Source organism: Crotalus tigris, unplaced genomic scaffold, assembly GCF_016545835.1.
Source record: "Crotalus tigris isolate CLP2741 ecotype Arizona unplaced genomic scaffold, ASM1654583v1 scf7180000017831.1706817, whole genome shotgun sequence".
Classification (NCBI taxonomy): Eukaryota; Metazoa; Chordata; class Lepidosauria; order Squamata; family Viperidae; genus Crotalus; species Crotalus tigris.
This window is the reverse complement of record NW_024096660.1, coordinates 13,511-38,016: the sequence shown is the minus strand read 5'-3', so window position 1 is coordinate 38,016 and position 24,506 is coordinate 13,511. Positions and strand designations below refer to the sequence as shown.

Sequence of the window (24,506 nt, the reverse complement as noted above, 5' to 3'; positions counted from 1 at the left end):
AGAAGTAAGCGATTGCGAGTCTACTGTGGGAGCTGTAAGCAGGGGAAGTGGTGATTTGCACCCTTCCCCAGCTGACAATCGTTGAGCCCGAGAGAATTGCTTCTCCAGGGCCCAGTGCAAGCGATCGGCCTGCTTGTCAGCTGACTTGCTTGAACTCTTGCCAGATTTAGACTTAGCTTTGGCCTTTACTTTAGCCGTGGCTAGTTGATAAGGAGATTTGTGACTGGGTTGCTTGATAGCCGCAGAAGCCTGTGACTCAGTGTTATCTGCCATGGTTAATCAAGAAGGGTTCCTGATGCGGCACTGGAAAGATCTCGATCTGCAAAAGACGTCAGTTACCCACCGTGATGGGACTGACTTGCACGTGGATCAGCGTGGTCCAGCCCACTGGCCAAGCAGGACTCACACTGGGTGCGTCAAGGCGCTCGTCACCAGGGGAAGAGGCAAAGTTAATGTATCCGTAATGCACAGTCCTGTGGTCCGTGTGGTGACAAGATCTCACGTGTCTCACTTTAGTGGCGATGGTCAGGTCCTGAGCAACCACTAGATGCAGAGTGGCAGATGGCTAAAGTGAAGAAGTGCTAAGTGGCAAAGGCCTGTGCAAAATTGTATGTGCAGTGGAGAATTGGTGCTGAGAGAGCTGCCAAATATAGTGGAAACAGGGAGTAGGTAAAGGTCCTCTGAATTTAGGTTGTGAAAATAGATTCTGAGTGAGATTGGAAGCTGTCAACTGTACGTTGGTCTAATTTATAAGTAGTGAGGCCCAGCCACTGTGTGAGGTGATCAAAATGGCAGCCACAACGAGCAGGAAGGGAACAGTTGGTGAGAGAATCCCAAATAGTGCTAGCAGCTGTAAAGCGAGGAAAGCAGCTCTGACTGACCAAAATTGGGCGCTACGAGTAACAGACTAATCCTCCTCCAAGGTTCAAGCCTTCAAAGGCAAGGATTGTCAATGCCTCGCGGCATGCCAAAATGGCGGCTGCACAGCCGAGAATGGGAAAAGGCAAACCCTTGAAGCCTGAGGAGCAAGAGCTTGAGATGGCTAATCGCTGCTCCCAAAACGCTAGGAGATGCGCAGAGAGCAGTCTCCCTCTCCTCCTGATCTAAATAAATTGCCCAGGAGAATTTAGCGATCCGCGCCAAACAGCTGAGAGGTGCAGCAGCCGCTACGCCTCCCAGCAGCGGTGGCAAGTCCGGAGCCGAAAGTAGCTAAAAGTGTCAAATCGGATGAATGCTGGGGGAAACAGCAGCGAGATTTTAATGCTCACATTGAAACTAGCTCTTCTAGCTGTGGTCGAATGCTGTTAATGGTCTCTGAAGCGTTTGACAGACTAACGGCCACCGACTACGGAGCTGACAGCTAAGGGAGGCTTCAGGGGACAGAAGCTCCTGGAGGAGAACCGACAAAAGCAAAATAGCTTCTGGCTGTCCTGTCAAAGAGCAATCCCTAATGGATTCCTAAAACCTTGAAAAACTTTGGCAGAACAGTTCCCAAAATGGAAGCTGCAGGCCACTGTGGAGCTGAAAGTTAAGGGGGAGGGTTTCAGATGGCAGAAACCTAAGGATTTTAAGAGGAAAGTTGAACAGGAACTGTGTGGCTTCTGTTTTCTTTCCCCTAAAAAAAGAATCCACTAATGGGTTAGAGGGAAAAATATTTCCCCTGAATCAAACCTGTCAGAAGTCAGAATTTGGGAGTCAAAATTATCACGTCCTCATGGGCGAACAGACTAAGTTGAAACTGGGAGGTACCAGGCAAGGATGGGCGTGATAACTTTGTCTGATTGGGCAGGAGGACTGAAATAACCCATTGGTGGATTCTTCATCCATCATGCTGGAGAATAAAAGGAGGCAATTTTACAGAATGCCATCAGAGCCACTGGGAATCAAGCAACACACAAATTAAACACCCACACACACACAAGTGTTCATGCTGGGAACTGCTAAAAGTTCAATCTCAGTTTGTATGATGCTATGGGAATGGAAAACACTCTTGCTGTTGCCCCCATTAACTTCCTGGGTGAAAAGTATAAAAATTGTCAGAGATTAAGTATATAAATGGATCTGGTGGGTCGCAGTTGGCAGTTTGGTAATTTTCCTGCACATCCTCTTGTAAAGACTGAAACCCAGCTGCTCAGCCCAGATAGAATTGTTGTGTAAATAAGGCATTGTAATCTCAAGGTTGGGAAACAAGTGACATAAAATCCTTTCACTGAAAACAGCAGATGGAAAAGGCTTAGGGTTTAACCTTGGATGTATACACACATGCACACACGCACTTATATCCAACAATTTGGTCAATAAGCAAAATGTGATGGTGCTGGACTTTTGCTGCAGTTGTTTAGAGAATCACCTGCAGTTGTTAGTGAAACAAGTTACATAGCCATAACTTGTGATTTCACTGCTTCTCCATTGACTCTGCTTTTTGGAATCCAGGTATGAAGTCCATAAATAGCAATCATGTGTCCATAATATGGGCGATACCAATTGTGAAGCACCTGAATGGCAATCATGACTGTGGTGATGCTGTGATGGTTGTAAATGCGAGGACCCGTTGTAAAGTTACTTTTTCAGTATCATCATAAATTTGAATGTAATTAAACAGGTCAGTCTTTAAACAAGGTCTACATATAAGTAGATCTCTCTCTCTCTCTCTCTCTCTCTCTCTCTCTCTCTCTCTCTCTCTCTCTCTCTCTCTCTCTCTCTCTCTTCCTACATATGCAAATAAAAATACCTTACAAGTTTGTGACACTTCCCCTGTTAAGTAGTCACTGATGTGAGGTTGAGTTTCAGCAGAGTGAAGATTTATTACTGTCCCATTAGCTATAATTAGCTTTAAGGAAAAAAAAAGGTGTTCTGTGCTCTGTGGTTGCTCTAGGTGCAGAAGAGATGAAACCAATGAGATGGTATTTCTAAATTGTCCACTGAGTTACCAAGTGCATACTGCCAATGGAATTCTTTATTTTCAGCCTAGTTTTTATAGAATACAAAGAAATCTACATGGCTATTTTAGTCAGGCTTATCAGTTCAGCTTCCCCATATTGATAAGTCTTATCTGCTTTAGCAAAGTCAAGTATGTCTCTTATCAAAACCTTCAAAATGGAATTCTCTTCCTCTTGCCAAGTTTCTTACACTCCCCTATTTTTCCAATGACATTGAACAGTTCTCAAAAAGAACAAAGACATCCTTTGGTGAATCCTGTTTTAAGGACTGGTTCTTCTCTCTCCCTTAATGCTACAATCCTGAGGTAATTTATATAACAGTAGCTCCTCCACTTTATGAGGGGCCCAGCTTTATATTTAACATACTGTTAACAGAAAAAGTGTGAAATACTTTCATTGCATCCTGTCTTTGTAGAACGGTTCTTATTTCCAAAATGTTCTTATTAAGGTTGATGAAATAGCAACTAAAGTAGGGCATGTTTTAACATGTAATACTGATCCTAGATGATATTTATTTTGCTTGACCTTATTGTTTATGACTTTGGTTACTAGAAATGCAAAAAGGCTGCAATGTAAGCTAAAATAATTTTCTGCACTTCAGTATGCCAGTGACATAATCCACTTGCATTCTGTTCCAAACGTCTATTTTCTTTGGTTTCCTAAACTCCTCTGGATTAAACCTAAGGCTTGCCTGGTTAATAGCTTTCCTCAAAATGGTAAGAAATGCAAAATCAACATGCGACCTGTGGGTCCTGAGATCTGGCAGCAATACAGCTGGTATCTGAAAGATACTGCATCTGGAATTAATGGGGGGGGGGGAAGGGTAGTCAGCTCCTGAGTTTCAGTATGGATATGTGTGATATTTTTATGTTAACCCTAAAGAAACTAATGCTCCGGTTCTATTATTTGGAATCCATATACTCAGTAGCTCTAGAATTTAATAGCACAAAGTAGAGGTTGTATTGCAAGAAGACTGAAAGGGAACACTCCTAATTTGATTCCTTTAATGATGCAATTAAGTGGTAGTGTTTAGGATGGCATTGTATCATCTTGTAATGCGAGTATTTTTAAACCTTAGGCGAACAATTGTTTAGGAGGATAGGCAATAAGGCATGCGAAAGAGGATCTGCAGACATGATATTGGTATACATAGGGCTGCAGAAAGAAGCCCTGTGGATATAAATGCTTTTGTTGATAGCTGATGAAATATATCCTGTAGAGGTACAAACTTAAAAAAGTTAAGTGTACTCTTCTCTCTCCTCTCTATAAAAGTATTATGTATTTCAGATTTAATTGCAGGGGTCTTTCTGATTATGTCCTACGACTAATTTGATAAAGAAAGTGCTCTGCATTTTGGAAAATAGGTTGCCTTTCTTTAGGTGTAAAAAAATTATCCAGCTATTTAAATAGGGCATTAGGTAACTAGTTGCTGTTTAGGTAAGTTTTTTCCTCCCACAGGCTTGTGTAGAATTGATACAAAGCTATGGCTCTTAATCCACACAGATGCCAAAACAAATACATAACTATGTAATAGTTATAGTTAATAAACACAAGAAATAAAGAATATAAAATAGTCCTTGACTTATGACCACAACTGAGCCCACAATTTCTGTTACTAAGCAAGACAATTGTTAAGTAAGTTTTGTTCCATTTTACAAACTTGCAAAAGGTGATCACAACCAACATAAATATGAGTCAGTGATCAAGTCTCCGAATTTTGATTGCACAACTATGGGGTTGCTGCAACAGTCATAAGTGTGAAAAATGGTTATTAAGCTACTTTTTTTGGTGCTGTTGCAACATCAATCACTAAATGAATTGTTGTAAGACTGAATGAATTGTTGTAAATGAATAGATGCTTTCTGACAATTTCTTATTCTTGCTTTATCTTAAGTGATAGACTAATGAAGTCAAAGTGAAATCATCAATAACCCAGATTGATTCTTTCATATGAAATCTCAAGTAAGAGAGATTATTATACATTAATTTCTTTAAAAATCGTATTGCATCCACAACAACCCATTGTTTCTACAGAACACAAAGATATCTGAAAGTTGGTTACTATCTTACTATCTACATCCAAGTAAGAGCCATAGCTTCTTAAAGAAAATATGGGAAAGCACTACAGTAATTCTATTTGCCCAGTTGCCTGTATTATTGGCAGCAAATTTCTTTCTTTCTTTCTTTCTTTCTTTCTTTCTTTCTTTCTTTCTTTCTTTCTTTCTCTCTCTGTCTCTCTCTCTCTCTGTCTCTCTCTCTGTCTACCTATCTATGATAGTCTATGTCTGTGTCAAATTTTATGACATTTGAAATTTCTAAAGTGAAGCTTATTTCAATGATTCATTTTTAATGATGAAAAAATGAAAAGCATATATACCTAATATGCTAAATATCTTTTGTCTACATGTAATTGCTTTAGGATATACAATCTGAAAGGTGGTACCATTTTCTGTGCCATATTACAAAGTGAGAAAATAGTATTTTTTTTCTTTAATCGTTTTAATGAAATTGGAAATTAAGCAGAAAAGATTGGAGCAAACCCAAGGAATACTTTTCATCTGGTATAGCGTAGCAAATTTAATTTCATTGCGTTTGTAAAATAAAGTTCTATTTTTTCAATCCATTTTTATCACACAAATCAAAGGATTATTTAGCAGCTCTGAAAACAAGTTAACCTTTCTTTTGACTTTGCTCCATTTAGGACGTGCAGAATATAATGTAAACTAACAGCAAAAAGAATAAGAGTCTGGCTGTGTCCTGAATAACTCTCACCGTTAACAGCAGCTTTTCTGCTCTAACAATGAAAAACAGAGCATATAAAATAATTGCACGGGAATAGCTTGTCAGTAAAAGCTGTCAAATAAGCTTATTGCAATGAATGAAGGAAAATTTCCATTTGAAGAGGAACACTTTCAGACACTAAATGAGCTAAAGGAAAGTAGTTGACCTGTCAATTCAGGTAAATGGAAGGCCAGGAAAATGAATGCTGCGAAGCCATTCAGGAGGGTGGATTTCTCCTGGCAGGTATGCTTTTACAAGAGAGGAAAATCTCCATTTTGTCTTTGTGGTTTTTTTTTTTCTGCCTTGAGATTGGCTGAAAAGAAAAGTAAATGTCTCAGCCAGCAGCAACTTGACTGGAATCTAATTCAGAGCAGGTTCTATAGAAAGCAATAGGTCATATCTTCTTTACCTTTTCTTTTCTACTTTCTTCTAAGTCTTTGACCTTGATATCTAAAATAAAGATACTTTCTGTTGAACTATGGGGCAGAGAGTTTTCTCTGGAGTAAAGTGGTTGCTAGCAACTCACAGCTGTCAGCTTTTCAAAAGTTGCACTAAGGATGCAGCAGAGTTGTGGGAGAAGGCATTGGAAACTCCTTGTAAGACCCACTGGAGCCCAAGCTACCATATCCCTTGCATGCTCACCCCTGCACCTTGTGACACTTATACATTTTTCCTTAAGTGTTTCTTCATCAAGCATCTTCCTTTCCCAGTCAATCTCTTACTTGACCTCTTTCGGTCAGCTTTTGATAAACCAGCACATTGTGTATTTCTTCATGGGTGTTTGGCCTTGGACCAACACAAACAAATTTTGATTGATGGATATTTCCTTGTGTGAATTGTTTAAAGAGAAAACAGCATTAGCTAGGCCAGGGGTTGGCACCTTAAACACTCAAAGAGCCACTTGGAAAACATTGGGAGCCACAAAACCCTTTTGACATCTAAAATAAAGATAACACTGCATATATCCTTTTTTTACCTTTATGCTATGTATAAAAAAACTATAGCGTGTTGCATTTATGAAATCAATGAACTGCTACAAAGAAAACAAATTTTTATGCCGGAGAAAGAGGGGAAAAAAACCTTCCTTCTTCATCCCAACAGGTGAAAACAATTTTAGTAGCTTATCTACTAAGCTAATAATTATCTATAATTATTATAATTATTAGCATAATTATCCCCATACCTCATCTCTTAATTAAAAAAAAAATCAAAATATTTCATTAAACGTTCTTTACTAAAAGGACAGTAAGGACAACATATATTCATATTCTCTCTCTCTCTCTCTTTCCTCTCCCTCCCTCTCTTTTTCTCTCTCTTTCCCCCTCTCTTTCCTCTCCCTTTCTCTCCCTCTTTCTCCCTCTCTTTCTCTCTCTCCTCTCCCTCTCCCTCTCTCCGATCTTCTGCTCACCTGGCCAGCTGGCCTCAAGCTATTCTCCGACAAGCTGTCATACATTCTTATTGGGCTGGCTCTCTCCTGCCCTTGATCTGCCAGTCCTTTTCCCCCACTAAGTAAGTAAAATGTTTGTGTGTGTGTGTGTGTGTGTGTGTGTGTGTGTAAGAGAGAGAGAGAGAGAGAGAGAGATATGCTGCTTTCTGCTGCTTCCTGCAGAGATGCAGCAAAGGCAGGAGCCCCACCCAATAAACTTGTCAGTCAAAGAACAACGTGAGGCCACTCTTTTTTACACAGACAGACACACACACAAACACACACACACACACAGATGCGCAAGTGCCTCTCTCTCTCTCTCTCTCTCTCTCTCTCTCTGCAAATGGTGGAGGAGGACTGGGAGCCACAGTAGAAGGCTGAAAGAGCCACATGTGGCTCCAGAGCCGTGGGTTGCCGACCTGTGAGCTAGGCTAACCCTAACCTCTCCCCCATCATCTTTCCTGACTCCTTAAAAGAAGCAATAACAGGATAGCCATAATGATGTTTAGAAGGGATACTTGGAGGTGAGGAAAGTTGTGAGAAACAAGGATAAGAGAGATAATAAGAAAAGGTTAGATATTAACTGTTACCAATAAAGGAGAATATTTATAGCTCAGGTTTGAAATGAGGGATCCTTGGTGCTCTCTGAGCTTGGCTATTTTCTTGCAGAAGTTTCATTACCAAACTAGGTAACATCATCAGTAGTCACAGCATTGGTGTTGTTACCTAGTTTGGGTAATGAAAGATCCCCACATTAACTGTTAATCTACAACACCTGCTCTGTATTCTTAATAAAATAATTGTCTCTGTAATCTCTCATTAAATTACTTCTAACCTTCTAGCCTTCTAGGTTACATATTTATTTTGATTTGCATAAATCTCTATAAAAGGGCCATATTTTTTCTCTTTTTCAGATTTACCACTGCAAAATAAACACAATTTGTAAATACTACTACAAAATAAATCAAAATAAACACAATTTGTAAATACTACTACTACCACCACCACCACTACTACTACTACTACTACTAATGTTGGAAGGGACCTTGGATGTCATCTAGTCCAACCCCTTTCTCAGGCAGGAAACCCTATACCATTTCAAACAAATGGCTGTCCAGCCTCTTCTTAAAAAGTTCCAGTGTTGGAGTATTCACCGCTTCTGGAGGCAGGTTGTTCCACTGTTTAATTGTTCTAACTGTCCGGAAATTTCTCCTTAGTTCTAGGTTGCTTCTCTCTTTGGTTAGTTTCCATCCAATGCTTCTTGTCTTGCCTTCAAGTTGCTTTGGAGAATAGCTTGACTCCCTCTTTTGTGGCAACTCCGAGATATTGGAACACTGTTATCAGGTCACCCGTTGTCCTTCTCTTCATTAAACTAGACATACCCAATTCCAGCAACCATTCCTTATATGTTTTAGCCTCCAGTCCCCTAATCATCTTTGTTGCTTTTCTCTGTACTCCTTCTAGAGCCTCAACATCTTTTTTATATCGTGGTGACCAAAACTGGAAACAGAATTCCAAGTGTGGCCTTACCGAGGCATTATAAAGTGGTATTAACACTTCAAGTGATCTTGATTCTACCCCTCCGTTAATGCAGCTAAACACTGTGTTGGCTTTTTTGGCAGCTGCAGCACACTGCTGGCTCATATTTAAGTGATTGTCCACTAGGACTCCAAGATCCCTCTCCCAGTTGCTACTATTGAGCAAGGTACCACCTATACCAGGGGTCTTAAACTTGGCCCTCAGCTGGCTGAGGAATTCTGGGAATTGAAGTCCACAAGTCATAAAGGGCCATGTTTGAAGACCCCTGACCTATACTATACCTGTACATTTGGTTTTTCTTGACTAAATGTAGAACCTTACTTTTTTCACTACTGAATTTCATTTTGTTAGATAGCGCCCAATGTTCAGGTCTGTCCAGATCCTCCTGTATCTCAAGCCTATCTTCTGGAGTGTTGGCTATTCCTGCCAGCTTGCTGTCATCTGCAAATGTGATGAATTCCCCATCTATCCCCTCATCCAAATCATTGATGAAGATGTTGAAGAGCACTGGGCCCAGAACAGAGCCACTACTCACTTCCCTCCATGTAGATGCAGTTCCATCTACATACTTTTATCGATGGGGCTTCTAGTTACTACTATTAAACAAACTCATAAAGGGTATTTTTTCTTATACTATAAGAACTAATGATGCACATACAGTATTTAGCTTGCTACGTACATTTAAATATTATGCTATTTCTACTTTATGCATTCATTACTTTATACATATTTGGATATGAAAACAACAAATTCATATTTAAAATTAATAATTTAAAATTTTTGATTTCCATCTCATGTTTCTCTACATTATTAAAAAATGCTTTGTCATAATCACTGTGAATAGTTCTTACAGTTCCTAGGATACTGTTCATTCATAATTGATTTGGGTTAGTTTGTTTTAAAGCAAAACATTTCAGTACAAATAAAAACTGCTAAAGTACCTTGTTTAAAATTTCACAGATTTACCAATGATGACGTGGAAAACTCATGAAATTTAAGGCAACTTCTAAATGTTGTCATTTATTTTTCTGGTGAACAGAACTTACCACAAAAGATGCAATATGGGAAAATATAAATACATATGTATTTGAGGCTTCTCTGTCTTAAACATTTGCTAATAAACATTAATATACTAGATCATGTTCTTTCAGCTTCAGAGTGCCAAAGCTATAAGTTATATTTGTGCTTATTTCAAATAAAATATGAAATGTTCATATATGTACATCTACCCTTGTTTATATCTGTAGCACCAAGACAGTATTAGATTTAAACACATGGTAGGAACTCAACTGGGCATTTAAATATAATATATTTGTAAACCTAACAGGTTAATTCTTGAGGACCTTGTGAGGACAGTAATGTTATTTTCAAAGCTAACTTCTCAAAATAACTGTGAGAAATTGTAACAATGTTTTACTGATCACATGTTTACTTTGGCTAGAGGGCCTGATTCTTAGAACAAAATCTGAGCAGCTGTTCAAAGGATCTATTGTCTTGTTTCTCATCTCCTTGAAGGACCCACCAAATGTATTTGGCCCAAAAGATGGGAAACATGTTAATGAAGTGTGATCCAATTCCTTTCTGAAATGTCCTTCCCACTGAGCAAGGGACTGAGACTATAAGGCCTAACAGGAAGAAAACACTATTCTTGTTAATATAAATCTCAAATGAAAACAATCGAGATGTCAGGTTTCCTTGTTTTCAAATAATTTCAAACACTAAACAAATATCTAATGTTTAAAATGATATAAAAATATTTACCATTTACCACATGTTGGCTGCTTTTAAGGTCGTTACATATGTTTACAGTTTTATGAGGAAATGATTATAATATATAGCAAGGATGCCCCAAGTAGTCAACAATAAATGTCTGGAGATCAATAGATGGTTGATAAATGATGGAGCTCAATTGTGTCAATTAATCTTTAGAGGTCTCTACAGAGCTCCACACCAGTCCCTAGTCCTGAAGATAGTTAGCAGCAAGAGTGTTACCTGGGCTGGAATAGTTAGCCACCAGTGACAGCGGCCTTGAGGTGTCTTTATTATTATGCTCAGTCACACAATTAGACAAATGTTTGGACTGGATTGGCATTTTTGTGCACTTATTGAGTCCTTCCTAAGGACCTGATAGGCAGATTTGTTTAATTATATTAAATTTATTGTTGCAGGATGTCAAGTTATTCCAAGTAAAGCTGCCTGTTGCAATTGACTGATGGTTATTTTGTCAATGCTGAGGGTGTTCAGGTGGTATTCCAGATATTTTGGACATGCACTCAAGGCACCTAAAGGTAGTTCTCAATTTACAAACAAAATTGGGACCAGAATTTCTATTGCTAAGCAAGGTGGTTCTTAAGTGAGTTGCAGCATATTTTATGACTTTTTTTCAGAGGCGTTTTACCTTTGAACAGTCACTAAACAAATGGTTGTAAGTTGAGAACTACCTGTATTACTTTTAGTACTATCTTTGCTTTATTTTGCTGCAGTCATTCTACTTCTATTTGCAGGACTTTATATTTTGTGATTTTTCTCCATTTCTTTCTCTTTTATTCTGCCGTGTCTTAGGTATTGCATTGTTCACTATCCTCACTCTTATGTCTTTCTTATCAACAATTATCAAGCCTCGGGATATTGTGTGGCAGACACTTGTCTATTATTCTTATTATAACATACACAACAATGTGTACTCATAGCTGTTAGTTCATTAGCTGGTGTCTGCACTCATACAAATCAATTTCTTCAAAAAAAAACAACAACCCTAAGATGTCATAATGTATTGGCACAGAATATATGCAGATCCAAGCAGTGTGGCTTTTTGTAACTGATTATGGAAACTTTGGCAATGTGCAGATTTTCTAACATGTTCTTGGCTTTTAAGTAATCATCCAAAACATGATTTTCTTCTTTGACAGTTTGTTTGACCTGAACTAAACCTCTATCTCCACTTCTGTGGGACACCTACAATCTATCAATAACACTACAGGGATGTAATACATAATGAACAGCTGTAAGCTTTCTTGTTTTTTGGTCCAAACCATCCAGTTCAGCTTGAGTCTAATAATTCCAGCAGGGTATCATGTCACAGGTATTGATGGCTTTGATGCTGTTTCCACCATTTTATTTTGTCTTTAGCATTTTGGCAGTATTCTTTACTAATCAAATTTTTAACTGGTCCATGGTTGGTGTTTTATCCAAATGTAAAATGTCCAAATATGTGTAGACTTCATCCTGATCGCTTCTGATAGTTTGGCCATTCGGCATTTCAATTCCATTACTATTTGTGATTTTACCCTGATTTATTGCTACTGTAGTACATTTTTAGGCCAAATTCCATTGCTATATCTATACTAAAATTATTATGGTATTTGTCAATGATTGGATTTTGATTTTTGATATTCCATAAAGCTTCAAATCATTTATATAAGCAAATGTGAGATTTTAATAGCTAAGATTTGTTTTCTTCAAAATCATTGAAAGTGGGATCATAGCAATGACAAATGATAAAGGTGATGAGTAATTTTGGAACATGCCTCCCCTAATACTGACAATCATTTTTTCATTTCCAACTACCAATTCTGTTTTTCACTGCTTTATTATTTTTTCTATAAATATTCTAATTTGCATCTCATCTTAATTTCCTTGTCTTGGCCTCCAGCCTGATCCTGTTTGGAACTGAGTATAACTTTGTTTTTTGTTTTTTTAAATTTAGACACTCCATTCTTCTGTAACCACTAGTGCTGTACTCTAGGGTAGGGTTTTTCAACCGGTGATACGTGTACCACTAGTGGTACTTTGGCAAGTGGCAGGTGGTATGCAACCATCATAGAGAAGTGTAGCGGGGGAGGGGAATGAGGTGAAGCGACCCAATCCTGTAGCTGCAGGACTGTTGGGGCTTGGCAGAAACCCCAGGAGCACTGGCAGGGTTCCAGCTGACTGCGCTTCCGGAAGCAGTGCAGAGCTGAAGGTGAGCTGGAGAAAAAGGGGGGAAGAGGAGAGGATATAAAAGGAGGTGGTTTTGGCAGGAAAGGGGAAAAAAGACAACAGGGAAAGAGAAGGGGACGAAGAAGAAGCTGTGGAAGGAGAGTTCGGCAGGCAGGGAGGAAAAAGAGACAGGGAAGAAGCAGCTATTGCTGGAAGAAAAGGTCTCCTAGTTCGTTTTCTCCAGCCAGGAGAATGCAGTCAGTGTTGAGGAAATGAAAAGCTGGGGAACGAACATGTCAGAAAGGAGGTTGGTTTATTTCGGAAGTCAGTGGGTTCCTGGTCAACTGGCAGCTTGATTGGGCTACCATAAGGATTTTTATACAGTTTTTACAGCTTTTTGTAATTCAGAGGCTCAGTTTGTGTGCTTTGGTTATTGGAATATTTTTGTCTGTTTCACAAAGGCTAGCAATGAGTCCAAAGTGTTGGCTTCCGTAGGTTTAATCCCTTTAAACAAATGTAATTAGTTTTACCCCCTTATCTTGAGTCTGTCTATGGCTTTTAGCAAGTTTTCTTTGTAGGTAAACAGGCTTAATTTAAAGTTATCACTTTTCGCAATTGCCAGAGCCTGGTTGCTATATTGTTTAAACTGAGACACGCCTGAGGCAACTTAAAGAAAAAAAATTGTAGTCAGTATTTCTTTATTCTGGGAGGCTTTTGTGAGCCTTTCTTGCTTTGTGCTTGATTCCTGTGTCTTTAGGGGTACAGTGAAGGGACTGGGTGTATGTGCATTCTTATTACACTGTGGAAGGAGAGCTCAGAAGGCAGGGAGGAAGAAGAGGAGAGGGAGAGAGGAAAAAGGGCCGACCAGCCTGCCGATAGTGGTGCATATTAATAAATATGGATAAATTCATCATACATTTGTCAGTGCGAAGGGAAAATGATTCAGCAAAGGAATTGCCACTGAAGAAATTAAAACTGGTACTTTTTTCCTTTTTTTCTACAGTTTGTAACATTTTAATAGATTATAGAATAAAATACAAAAATACAAAAGCAAATAGTAGGACACAGTGTGGAGGAAAAAGGGGGAAAAAGAGGGGGAGAAGGGAAAAAGAATAGACTTCCTCTGTTGCAGTAGAAGGAAGCATTAACATCAAACCTCAATTTTTTACTTTTCCATAATATTATAAGCTAGCCATTTCTATAACAACAAATGAATCTAATCAGTAAAACCCAAAATCCCCCCTCCTTTTTTTGTTTAGTAATCAAGTTTTTGACACCTTGATAAGCACAAGTGGTACTCAAATATTGTCATATCCTAAAAGTGGTACAATCTGTGAAAAGATTGAAAAGCCCTGCTCTAGGGAAGCTGACTGTTCTGTTAACAGATGTTATTGTAATCCTTGCAAGTGCCTTAGTCACATCCATCATTATAGGTGCCAGGGTTACAAAGTTACTGCTTTCAACACGAGCAGTCTTTGTACTGGTAATTCTGCAATACCATATTTTTCTCTTTTAATTGTTGGAAGGTTAGTTCATAGGTTGTTTCAGTGCTGGCTTGTATTGGCTCTCTTGTTATTACTTCTTCTAAGTTATCATTTCTGTAGTTCAAGTCAACTTTTTCCTTTGTATTTGCAATTGTAGCTATCTGAATTTCTTCTACTGTTTTACTGCTATTTTGGGGTCTTCAAAAATATTTTTGTATCATTATTTGTAATAGCATCATTTAAAGTAGCATTTATTATATATTTTCATATAATAAATATTTGGGTGGTGGGGTGAATAACAAATTTCATGATGGGGGGGTCAATGAGCTAAAGAGTTTGGATTTCTTGATCTATATAACTGAATATAATTTTCTTCAATCTGATATCCTCCAGTCATCATGTGAATTGGGAGTTGCACATGTTGAGAGACATTAAGTTTGGGAAGGCTAATATAACAGGGAGTAACACAAATTTAACCACAAAGAATGGGACACAGACTGTGCTAAACTGACTACACTACAAAGACAGATACTGTAGGGAAACATATTCTTAAATCCTATGGACCATCCCCCAAATAAGTTTTAAAATAACGTACAGAAAGCATGGAAAGTATGGGTCCTGGAATTCTTTTTAACTTCTTAATAATAACAATGCTTGAATATTGTGACTTGGAGGAAGAAGGGCTTAGACCGAAGGAGTTGGCAGAAACTGATCATCTGCCCAACTGACTCTCTCCTAGGGATGCACTTTTTTTTTTCAGTTTTGCAGCCTGTAGCCAGATAAAGGCTATTTCAACTTGAACTTTCTTTTGCTGAACTATCTTGCCATATCAAATTTGGTTCTATTCTCTTGCATTTTCAGAGAATTATTTTGCTGATGGACAGAGTCGGAAACCCTTCATATAGTTGCTTACCCATATTCCATTGGACTAGAAAGAATAACAGTAACCATATATAATATTATATATATATATAACCATATATAATATAATATAATATAATATAATATAATATAATATAATGGTGAAAGAGAGAGAGAGAGAGGGAGAGGAAAGAGGGGGGGAAAGAGAAAGAGAGGGGGAGAGGAAAGAGAGAGAGGAAGAGGAGAGAGAGAGAGAGAGAGAGACTGAGAGAGAGAGAATATGAAGATATGTTGTGCTTACTGTCCTTTTAGTAAAGAATGTTTAATGAAATATTTTTATTTTTTTAAATTAAGAGATGAGGTATGGGGATAATTATGCTGTATTTAAAGATGGTATAGATAAGGGGCTGCCACAAAGAAGAGGGAGTCAAGCTATTCTCCAAAGCGCCTAAAGGCAGGAGAAGAAGCAATGGATGGAAACTAATCAAGGAGAGAAGCAACCTAGAACTAAGGAGAAACTTCCTTACAATTAACCAGTGGAACAACCTGCCTCCAGAAGCGGTGAATGCTCCAACACTGGAAGTTTTTAAGAGACTGGACAGCCATTTGTCTGAAATGGTATAGGATTTCCTGCCTGAGCAGGGGGTTGGACTTGATGACCTCTAAGGTCCCTTCCAACATTATTATTATTATTATTATTTTCATAATAGTTGGTCTATTAGAGTTGTATGAATACTTGCGCAGTGCATTTGAAGTAAATGATGAATCATAAGGCAATTACCTCCCTTCATAACATCCCCTGGCATAGGAAAAATGATTACATTTTACATGAAGTTATCCACTACTTCCTTGTGTCATGTAAAAAAAACATATTGGTAATCAATACCAGACATTATTCTTCCTGTTATTTTTCTCAAACTCAATGCCTAATTTTATATATTCCACCATTTCACACCAATTTCATAACAGTGAGGAAAAACCTTGCTAGAGAGTTCTAATATCTGTGCAAAAAAAAAGAGAGACATTACAAAAGCTATGATTCCTGAATGCCCTTTGTTCCTTTAATCCTGATATTGAAACATTTTCTCCTCTTGTCTCAAATTCTTTACTCTGTAATTAATATAGCTAAATACTGAATAGGACTCTTCCACATTACTATGAGTTTTACTGCTTTTAATAAGTGTTATCTAAATTGAAAACCTGAAAAAATTCTGAAAAAACAGTTTGACACTTGAGACCTCTTTTCTGAGTCGACAGAAATAGCCAAATATCTTCTGGGGGGGGGGGGAATCCTTTGCATGAGATTTGAACACATATGTAATGGGGTGGGGGTTGCGCATAAACCAAGTAATACTTCTTTAAACACAGCAAGGGCAGTTTCCATATGCTGTCTAAGGAGGAAAACTCCTTGGCCTAGCTAATGTTGCCAAGTTTTCCATCAAGATGCCATAAACATGCATCTGATTTAATGTAGAGTTTTCCTTGTCTGAAAAGAGCCACAGCTTTCAATGTTTTTACAGCCAAACAGCAGGATTACTACATGTTTTGTGTAAGACGGAAAATATCTAAAAATATATATGAATACAAAAGATGCCATCAGTTGAAGCATCTACAAAGGGAGCTAGTCTGTTGGCAGCACATAAAGGTAGAATATTCAAAGCTAAAGTATTTGACATACTACTCCCCTTTAAATAAATAAACATATACTATAGTTAAAACATTCTTTTTCTTCTATCTCTCAACAGTATTTCTCAAATTTGCAAAACTTTCTTTTCATTTGCCATATTTTATAAAAGTACAAACTTATATATAGAAAACGTAGAGACTTTATGTCAATCATTATCGGCCCTCATTACAATTGATTATGATTTCCCTCAGCCCAGCTAGTGTGTCTAATGAGGAGGAAAGTTAGATTTTGTATTTCAGCATCAGCTCAACCCCGAATTATGGTTACCAGAAGCAGTGCTTTTTTGTAAAAAAAAAAAAAAAAAAAAGGTGCCGGAACTCATACATGTCATACAACTCCACCTTGCCTACCCTACGAGGTTTACCTTTGTAGTTGGGGGAAAAAAAAACCTTCAATTTTTAGTATATCTAAAAGACTAGGATTTTGTTCAAGGTAAGTTAATACTATTAATGTTACCATGCACTGTGTGGCTTTAAATTACAAGAAGGCATTTTACTAATCTTTTGAGACATTTACCACTGGCATACCTATTTAGTTTAATGAGTGGAAATGTCAGCTTTCTATGTGGAATGAAATTGGCCCAATAAAACAAAATTTGGTTGCTTGTAAAAGATTGAATTATTTTTAAGTTGTCAAACAAGGTGGAAAAATTTACATTTGGAGTTTAATATGGATATTGACTTGAAACAAATTAAAGTTGAAATTTACAGATTACTTTTAATTTACCTTTAAGTTAAACCCAATTTAATAAATAGATCTGATTAAACCTCATATTGTAGGTCTACTTTTACATCTGACCAATACATAATTAATATATATTATTATTAATAATAATATTTCCCAATCACAAGACATTGGCTTTATTCTTATTCTTCCTCTCTGCAGTTTGAATCTAAAGTATAAAAGACTAAAAAGAGATTTTCGTAGACATCCCAGCCTTTGAACTACCCAAGGAACCAAAACAGCAAAGTTTCGCTGTTGGGCAAGCCTCCATACCAGTTGCCTTTCTTTCTTCTTGCTTCGCCTCTTTTTAACCTCATACCCCACCTTCTGTAAGGGAAGGCAAAAGACTCACTCACCCTCTTGTGAAAGATGGCCTCCATGTTTATGTGTCTCCCACCGCCACCATTGGCTTCTACACCACATGGCCCAACCCAGCCAATCAAGCCACGCTCTGGCTGTGGTGCTCCAGTGCCTCATGGCTCCTCCTAGAGGAGGCAGACAGCACCAGAGGGGATACCGCTTGCACTGTACTGCTAGCGGGGCGTGTTCAAAAACAAATGAGGATAGGAAGGGAAACAATAGGAAAAGAACGTAACTCTGGAAAATATGTCGAAAAAAGGTGCCAGACCTCTGTTCTGGTGCATTCTATAACAAAAAAGCTCTGGCCAGAAGCATACAGATTTAGGCATGTAGAATCTCTGCAATGGAAGCAGCTTTCTCTTGATCACTATAGCAGCAGAAATCTTGACCTAGCACTACCAACCTGATAATGATGCCAATACTCTAAGGAGAGAGCTTATTTGTACTATTTTACTAACTGCAATTTCACAACTCTGTGCCAATAGACTGAACTGTGACCACAGTGTAGCTACTGGTCTAAGAGATAAAAGGATCAGTCTATTTTTGGTTATTTTCATTTATCATTTCTTAAGCTAGTACTAGCCTAAATTTAAAAAGGAAAATGCATGAACACGTTTCTCCACAAAGTACCCAATTCTGTATACATCTTATTATATGATATGTATTCATAAATGCATATTGTAACAATTTTAGAACTGGAAAGTACTCTAAATATTCAGTAGGATTATTCACTGAATAACAAAATATTTTAGTCTGAATTTTATAATTAGTTTTATGTGATTTGTTACAAAGGCTTGAAGTTAGGAACAAACTGATTTTAAAATTGTTGAAATATTAAAACAGCATAAATATCTATAAAATAGAATAATTTTATTTTATGTTACTTAATTTTCACTTCAAGAATTGATTTTTTGAACTTAATTTTTTCAAGAATTTGCAATGTATTTTTCAACAGTTAACACATATATTTGACAATATGAATCTACAAATGCATTTTTAAATAACAATCCATATTTATATCTCTACATGTGAACAAACATTTTGGGGCAAACTTTCAAAAATAGACATGAGGATATGCATGACCTGAATGAGTAAATATTTATAATTTTATAAGGAAAATAATTTTTGGGAAAAGTAAAAGTTACATTTTTCTTTGTTCCTTGTCTTATTCTTTTATATTTCATCTCCCAAACTAAAGTAAAAATGACTTTGATAGAGAATTATTCAATTTTTCACATAGTACTCAGAATTTTAAGAGTTCAATGAACAAACCATCATAATAACAGTGCTTGAGAATAGCACACTTATAATAAAAATGAGATCTTTAGAAAGGCATTTGATTAATAAACTTCTTTGACTTGACTTCACTAAAAACATCAAGAATCTGAATTGAAGTACAAATGAAGAAATAAGAAGTGTTAAGTATAGTACAGAGAAGCCAAATAAGTATTTACCATCATTCTTGGCCTATAATTCTTAGCACAGGGCTAAATATAATTGAAATATACATTTTTAGTAGTGCTGGTCAAAATGGTATTAAGCAAAGCTGGAGTTTAATATAGAGTAGAGAGAAATACCTGCAGTTCGATGGAACCAAGGCATATTAACTGAACATTTCTGTGTCACAATTGACCTATGGACACAGACAGGAATCAGAACTTGGAAAAGAGCTAGGTAGCAGATGAAGTTAGGAGTCAGTAATATAAATCATACTAATATCTACAGTATTCCAGCAAGGGAGATAGTTAGCAGACATATGGAAAACACATTTGAAAGTATCATGCTGTTAATTACCTGGCATATTCAGCTATCTGCAGATACTATTTACTGTTTCGATGTAGTTATAAACAATTGGATGCCTTATTTCAGTATAATCATTTCTTGGAGTTGCAAATTGCTTATTCTCTAGTTACTACTATATATCAAAGGCATATTTTTAATAATTCAAGGATGCTGAAAAATTCCAGGACTAACTTCTCCTAGTCAACAAGAGTTGTCTTTATTTGTACAAGTTTGCTATTATATTATAGGTTCTCTGAAGACCTTAATTAAGTCTATGACTATAGCCAATGAGCAGTTTCTTAACAGTAATGTAATTATGCTACCAAATAAGGAAGGGATTATATCAGAACTGGTTCCTATGCATTCCAACTACGTCATTTTATATTCTGAAAGCTTTATGGATTGAAGCTTTAATGCCTTACAACTAAACTGCCATAGACTTTGGAAAAACAAACTGATGGCAAATGTAGGTAAAAAAGAGTTCTGTGATCTTCTAACAAAATGTAAGATAGTACTTCTAATAAAAAAGCAGAAATATCATATACTCTTTGATTATGTTGTACATTTCTAACAGCATTTCCAAACTTTGCTAAATTTAATTAGTGAATGAAATGTATTATTTCAAATGGTATCAATCAGGTGGTAGATGTGTGCACAATGATGCAGCCATAAAAACAAGATGTGGCTGTATCTGTAAGCAAGTGTCAGCCGAACTTCTGTAGGTGAAACATTTAAGAATGAGGAGGCCATTACTGAAAAAAGTCATCTTGTCCTCACCACATATATTTATTTTTTTTGGGGGGGGGGGAGGGAAGAAACAGTTTCAATAGGCCTTCTCTTGATGGCTCAACTGGATAGTTATAAGAAAAAAACCCCTCAAGACTGCCCAGCTTGATTCTTTTTATATAAGAAGGGAGAGAGAAAATCCTGTCAAACTTTTAAGATTGTGTCATTATATTCTATAATTAATAAACTTCCAAGTAGGAAGTTTTTTTAGGCAATGACCAATACTTTGAATTGAGTCCAGAAGCCTTTGGAATACAGAGACCTAATAGATGTAATTCTCTAACTGTAGGCTTCCTGAGCAAGCAGTCTTACTGCTGCATTCTGAATCTGTGCCAGCTTCCGAGTCATCTTCCAAGGGAAGCCCATGTAGAGCAGCGGTTCTCAACCTGTGGATCGCGACCCCTTGGGGGTCGAATGACCCTTTCACAGGTATCGCCTAAGACCATCAGAAAACACATATTTCCGATGGTCTTAGGAACCGAGACACTGCTCCTCTATCCATCTCTGCACGGCTTCGAGCTGGGGGCGGTTGCAGCGCCGGATTTGTTTCCATCAAGCATCTCCTAAGGGAGACTGCACTGCTTCACAGCCCTTTCAGCGGAGGAGGCTGAACTAAGCTCTTTTGATGCTGTCGCCCTGTTGGCTCTCTCTCTCTCTCTCCCTCTCCCCGCCTGGGCGCTTCTCCAACCAGGCTGGGCGGAGCCGGCAGAGCGGCCTTCCTGCCCTCCTCCTCGGCCAGCTGGACCTGGGCAGGCTGGCGACCTTTGGAAGTCAGGTGAGGACAGGCAAGGCACGCTGAGCCTTGGGCGCGGTGGGTGAGTGGGCACTTGGAGAGCCCTTAGGGTTGGGGGTCACCACAACATGAGGAACTGTATTAAAGGATCACGGCATTAGGAAGGTTGAGAACTACTGATGTAGAGTGTATTGTGATAGGACAGTTATATGGCAATCAGGGCATGAATCACTGTCACCAAAGCATTCTGGTCCAGACAGGGCTATAATAAATGCACCAGACAAATTCATGTTCCAGCAAGACCCATTAGTCTACGAGAATCTCCAAGTAAATGGACCAGAGGCAGAACCTATACCATAGTGAATCTTATGCATTTCCCCAAATTCCATAAACTCAGAAGAATCCTATGTCATAATTCAAGGTACTGCTCTTTGCCTCACTTGAATCAGTCCAACTGGAATCTAAACAGAAGTGATTTGATCAGTAAGAAAAACTGCAAAATTCTCTAGATGGCCTGCAGGTGCCTTATCTTGCCTGCATTTCCCTAAAATGATCACACTTTCAATGAACAGGGAGTCAATGGATACAGTAATTGTGGAAAAGTGTTAATATGTCATCACACTTCTTGCTATTGAGTAGGCTCCATCATGAGGTTGTACTTGTGCTTGGCTATGCTCACTTTTGCTTTTATGTCACTGTCAATCTTATCATCTTTTCTGTCACTTAATCCCCCACTTATTAAAAAAAAACATGGAGCTACTTGGAATTGAAGGTTAGAAAGTGAGATACCTCTGTATTCCAGAAATTGAATATGTCAGCCTGTAAATCAGAGCTGCCCACCAAATTGTTGGGAAAATTTCCAAGCACCCTCTGGATCCATCAGATCCTTGCAGAGATCCAGAAGGATACAGTCCACAATTTGATCAGCAAATCATCTGACTATAATAAAAGGACATTTGTAGGTTCTGTCTCTCATGTCCAGATCTCATTTCATCTGCTCTGAAGTAAAGAACATATTAACCAGGTGCCTGCCTATGTGCACCAAAGCTGCAATTGCTTCTGCTTATGCCCATGATTGTCATGGAGGCCATAAATTCATGAGCCATTCTAGAATTCCCTCCTGGGGCATGAATTTTGAAATTTTGAATTCATCCAACATCATAAGTCCCATAGATTATAGAGAGAGAAGTTCAAAAAGGGCCATCTCCCGACAACTCTTAACACCACTACTAACTCTAGCTTCTCTATGCAGTTCAGTTTAGCATACAGGCACTTGCAACTAATCACCTCTGGATCACTGCAAGGTTTTCACAAATGGAAATCTTTATTTCCTGAGCTTGATGTTATGAGTGCTGCAGAACCCGAAACCCAATAGTCAGATTTCTTAACAGGGCTATATCACTGAGCACGAATAGTACATGTTTCAATAGTATGTTCCATGTCTGCTTCCTCATGCACATGATGGATGGATACAATTTTATTGTATACAGAAACTGAAATTTATCAGATTCAGATTTCGTGGTGATCAAGGAATCTGACATATGGCTAACTAGCCCAGGTTGGAGGCAATTAGTTTAAAAGGGATTTACACTAACATGAGACTTCCTTCTCCTGTAATGGCTTATCCAATGCCCTTTCCTCCCCTCTTACCAGTTTCAATATATATTTTAAAATTTGAATCTATGTTGAATTTGCTAACACAGTTGACAAAAGGCCTAAGAAACAACCATCATAGACAGAATTTGTTATTTTCATTAGGTACATATTAATAGTTAGAACTGATGATGTTACCTAGTTGGGTAATGAAACATATGTAGGAAAACAACCAACCTCTAAGCAACAAGGACCCCACATAATTAATAATTTGTTGTAAGAATTAATCTGGAATTAAAAAGTATAAAGCTTATATTGCAATACCACTCTCCTCAGCTGTTCTAAAAACCTGAGATAACATCAGAATTCTATTTTGCATTCTGTCCGGAAAGCAGACTTACCAGAACAAACTTTTAATTAATTCACAATTTTTTTATTTTGTGAAGTAGTAGCAAAGAGGCTTGGCTGTTGCTCAAAATCAAGGAATTCATCAGCAAAGTAATAGAAGTAATTGAACTCTCAGTCTTAGTTCCAACCATGATTATATATATCAACTTGAATGAGCTATGTAATGACAATCTACTGGATAGAAATCTGGAAACAAATCCTGAAAGGGGAAAAAAAAATCTCATTTTGAAAATGAACAGAAAACATTTTGTTGAGTCACCCTTGCACATTTTGGATTATAGAGCTGTAGGACAGAAGAATTCTGAACTGTCAGCAGTGATACACACAGCCAGTTTTAGATATCATAAATGGACAGCAGTTGTTACTTATTTAATTCATTCCCATAATTTTAGTACAAAGAAAGGCATATCTTCTTGAATATTCAATAGGCTATCAAAACAATCTGAATAGTTGGAAGGTCAGGGTGGTAGTTTATCTTGTAATTTAATTGGGAGGTTATTTATATTTTTCACATTTCTAAATCATCTATTTCCCTTAAAGAGGGACTCTGGGTTGGGGGTAGAAAGGCTTGTCTTGGATAATCTATCCATATTTTTAAAGGGGATACATCATAAAAATACAACTGGGAGCCAGTGCAGCTCAAACAAAGTAGTACAACTGGGGAGGAACCACAAGCTTACCAAACTGGATGTTGCTGCATTCTAGATTATTACAGCTTCTGGATGGTCTTTAAGGACTGCCCCACGTAGAACATATTGCAATAAGACAAATGGGAGGTGACTAAAGCATAAGTCAGGGCTTTTCAATCTTTTCACCCATACTACCACTTTTGGGATATGGCAACATCTGAGTACCACGAGTTGCCTAGCAAGGTGTCGAAAACTTGATGACCCCCCCCAAAAAAGGAAAAAAAGTGATAAAGTACAGGTAGTCCTCGACTTACAACAGTTTGCTTAGTGACTGTTTGAAGTTACAATGGCACTGAAAAAAGTGCCCCCCAAGGCACAGCCGAGCAAGACACCTACCTGCCTGCCTGGTGGTGCTCTTCCTCCTATCTGAGGTTTTCATTGTGAGCATTACTGTTGAGGATTGGCAGCGGGGGTGGGGTGGGGGGTGTTTGGTTTTTATTCCCCCGTTTGCTGGGTAGTTGCAGCAGGTTTTGGTTACTTCACATGACCCTGGGACACTGTGACCGTCATAAATATAAATTAGATGCCAAGCATCTGAATGTAAATCACAAGACCCTGGAGATGCTGCAACATTCCAGCTGATAGGCGCTTCTTGTGGGCTCAGCAGAAGCACCAGGATCAGCGCCGAGCTACAGCTGGAGCCTGGCGCTGATCCTGGCGCTTCTGCTGAGCCCTGACAGCCCTGCAGCTCCAGCCGTCTCTCGCTCAGGCTTATGCGGTGCTGCCACCAGTTCAGCTTCCCCTCCCCCGCTACCACTTTTCTAGAATGGTCGCGTACCATCTGCCAGGTGCCAATG

At 38.1% G+C, this 24,506-nt stretch overlaps 1 long non-coding RNA gene across 1 annotated transcript in view; it reads right to left on the bottom strand.

Annotated features, from left to right (window-relative positions):
* LOC120307832 overlaps positions 1-23,907 on the bottom strand; it is a 39,506-nt gene extending 15,599 nt beyond the window's left edge. The window contains exon 1 of the long non-coding RNA XR_005556664.1: positions 23,014-23,907. This is a non-coding gene — a long non-coding RNA (uncharacterized LOC120307832). The remainder of the gene's footprint in view (positions 1-23,013) is intronic.
* Positions 23,908-24,506: the final 599 nt, after the last annotated feature.